We start from the raw sequence: 3870 nt of genomic DNA, 5'->3' as shown, positions 1-3870 counted from the left end.
TGAACTTGGGATGAGGGCTTGAGTTGTTGAATTATGGGAATTCATTTTTCTAGAATATTTAAGTTGGGCCATGAGCAAAAGGATGGGAGATAAGTTTAGAAAGTTGGTGTGTGGAGAGAGAATAGTGCTATAAATGTGCAAAAGAAGTAGACGTCAGACACGCGTGTTTGTGTGTGCATGCGCATGTGTGTATGCATGTGTGCGGGTGTGTGCATGTGTATGCATGCATGCATGTGTGTGTATGTGTGTGCACACACACATGTAAAGAGAACACAAAGGAGAAGTAAAGAAAGCGAAGAGGTCAGGTGCAGCACTGAGACTCTGATAGTGATCTTATCCTCCATGTGGCCACAGTAAGCTGTTTTTCTCTCGCTGACGTGTATTTTTCCTGAGGTAAATGTGCTTGTTTTAGACGGAATATGAAGCATTCCCCAGTAGGTTCGCTGCCTGGTTTCCACTCTGCACTTTGAACACTTGAGAGACTGCCTTCTCACGGCAACCCCTCAAGGTTTCAAGCCCACGTCCCTTCCTGCAAATCCTTTCTCTTCAGGCTAAATGTTTCTTCCTTTCAACACTTGTTCTGTCACCTGTTTCTTGTGAAAACAGAAACTCCAAATTGAGCACCTTATTTCAGGAGACTTCTAAGCAGTCAAAAAATATTTTTTTTCATGTCTTAAATATTATTTTTTTTACAACCTGACCACAGTTTACCTTCCCTCCTCTCCTCCCAGTCTCTCCCCCTACCTCCCCACTGCCCTCTCCCTCACCCCATCCACTTCTACTCTGTTTCTTCAGAAAAGGGCAGGCCTTGCGTAGATATCAGCCAACCACAGCATAACAAGTTACAATAAGACTAGGCACCTCCCCTCATATTAAGGTTGGACAAGACAGCCCAGTATGAGAAAAAGGGCCCCACAGTTGACAAAAGAGTCAGAGACAGCCCCTGCTCCCACTGTTAGGAATCCCAGAAGACCAAGCTACACAACCATAGGATATATGCAGAGGGACTAGCTCAAACCCATGCAGGCTCCCTGGTTGTCAGCTCCATCTCTCTGAGTCCCTAGGAGTCCAGGTTTGTTAGTTCTGTGGGTGTTTTCTTGTGATGTCTTTGACCCTCTGGGTCTTGCAATCCTTCTCCTCTTCTCTTCCAAAGGATTCCCTGAGCTCCACCTAATGTTTGGCTGTGCATATCTGCATTTGTTTTAAAAAATGTCTAACCTATTTTTTTCTTGCATCTCTTATGTAGCAAGGCAAGAAAAATAATATTTATTGTATCCAGGCCTGTTGTGGAATATTATTTTAACTAGGCAAAGATGTGCTACATTTGTGTATGCTGTGGAATGTTACTTTAACTGTGTAAAGGTGTGTGACTTTTATTTGTGCCGCATTTGTTTAATTATGTAAAGATGTGTTTACATAATTTCTTATGTAAAGATGTGTTTACAGAAATTTCTGTTTCACCTTGCCTGCCTAAGGCACCCAGTGGGTTTAATAAAAAGCTGAACAGCCAATAGCTAGGCAGGAAAGGGATAGGCAGGGCTGGCAGACTGGGAGAATAAGCAGGAAAAGAAATCTAGGCTCAAAAAGAACAAGACGGAGAAGGAGAGAGGAGAGAACAAGGGACCCGCCAGGCAGCTGCCAGCTGACAGACATGGAGTAGGACTTATAGAAATAAAGGCAAGAAGGCCCAAGGCAAAAGGTAGATTAAGAGAAACAGGTTAGTTTGAGTTATAAGAGCTAGCCAGAAATGAACCTAAGTTAGGCCAAGCATTCAAAACTAAGAAGTCTCCATGTTGTGGTTTGGTAACAGGTTGGTGCTCCAAAGGAAAAAGCCTGCTACACAGACCTTTGCAGCTTTGAAACAGCTAAGGGTTGGGAAGAACTTACAACATGTTTCTAAACAATAATATGGATGCAGAAAAGTCTAGTAACATCTCTCCCTAAATAAAAGGTATAAACTCACTAGGAGAGGATCTTTTACTATTCTTGTCTAGGAAAACGACAAGATTTTTGAAAGTGTTGAACTTTTCATGTGACCATGAGGGTGGTGCAGGAGAATTATCTGTATTCTGTCAATCGTGTTTTAAATAGACGCTGATTGGCCAAGCAGGAAGTATAGGTGGGAAACCAGACAGGAAGTAGAGGTGGCACAATGAGAACAGGAGCATTCTGGGAAGCAGGAAGCTCCCTCCGCAGTCTTGCCCAGACCATGGAAGAAGCAAGATGTAATCTGCCCAGCTGAGAAAGGTACCGAGCCATGTGGCTAACATATACTAGAATAATGGGCTATATAAGTTACAAGAGCTAATAAAGAGCCTGAGCTAATGGGCCAATCAGTTTTATAACTTATGGAGATCTCTGTGTGATTTTTTTTGGGGCTTGCTGGCTATGGGGAACTGGGAAAGACATAAACCCCAACAAGTAGGCCCCTTCATGTTACATGAGGGTGTGCTGGAGATACTGATAACGGGAAATAGAAGGGGTTTGGTTCTCAGACTCCACTGCCCAATTGGTGGACACTATACAAACTGCCACCACTACCCTGCCTGCTTCATGGGAAGGGAGAAGCTCTTGTATGTACAGCAATATCATGCATATTTCTATATTTTACATTCTTACCTCAATAGCTAATAAACTATTAAGTTTTGTATGTAACACTTTTTATGACATTTGATGCAGCACACATATGCCATGACTTTCATGTGGAGGTCAGTGGACAGCTTGGGGAGTTAATTCTTTTCCTTCCACCACGTGGGTCCTGGGGATAGAACTCAGGTCTTCAGGCTTGGTGTAGAACCTTTACCAGCTGAGCCATCTTATTGGCCCTGAATATTATATTTTCTTTTCTTTTCTTTTTTTGGTTTTTCGAGATAGGGTTTCTCTGCAGCTTTGGTGCCTCTTCCTGGAACTAGCTCTTGTAGACCAAACTGGCCTCGAACTCACAGAGATCTGCCTGCCTCTGCCTCTTTAATGCTGTGATTAAAGGTGTGTGTCACCACCACCCAGCAGATATTATACTTTTATAAGTATAATTTAAGATTATATTGGCTTTAAGTCATTCATAGTCTCCAACCACTGTAATTCATTCAGTCCTAGTGAAGTGAACCCTAGTCCCAAATATGTATTTAGTAACAAACATTTATGGTTTCTGGCTTCAAAACACAGCAACAATCCGTGTTTGTTTGTTATACCTGATTTTCTTTTTTCTTCTGCAAGAACTAAAGGATGGGGAAAAAAACTGTCTTGAATGATTGGCAGAGAAAAATGTGTCAGAAGATTTTCAAGGTTTGGAGATTATTTTGTAGGGTAGGAGAATCTGGACAGTTAGCCACAGTTTGGACACAGCTTTCTAGCTTTCTAGCAGGGACAAAACAGTTTGTCCTCAAACAGGTAAGACATAGCGCAGCAGAAACACAAGCAAGCTATGGACTCTCTGACTTCAGTCACTTCTGAATGGTTGATATTCATGTCGCACAGAGACAGGCAGTGACTCCAAAAGGATGGAAGTGACATTAATGTCCTGTGTCTGTTAGATTTATAAGCGCTCACACTGACCCCTTTACCAGCTCTGATTCCCCGTGGACCATGCATGGCATAGAGTAGGGCATAAGGAAATTCCAGTGTCCAGAAAGAGGAGCCACGAGGCCGACTATCAAGGCAAGGAAAAGTCAGTTGAAGATCATCAGTCAGATCGTGAACAGCTAAGTAAATCAAAGCCAGAGGAGCAGCAGGAGGCGGTGATATGGAGGAAAAGCAGCCTTCAAATAAAGGCTACGAGAAGTGATGATGGACGGTGGTGGCGCACGCTTTAATCTCAGCACTCGGGAGGCAGAGGCAGGCGGATCTCTGTGAGTTCGAGGCCAGCCTTGT

The sequence above is a fragment of the Myodes glareolus genome, chromosome 26 (assembly GCF_982192425.1).
Source record: "Myodes glareolus chromosome 26, mMyoGla1.1, whole genome shotgun sequence".
NCBI classification, from domain to species: Eukaryota; Metazoa; Chordata; class Mammalia; order Rodentia; family Cricetidae; genus Myodes; species Myodes glareolus.
This window is presented reverse-complemented; position numbering follows the sequence as displayed.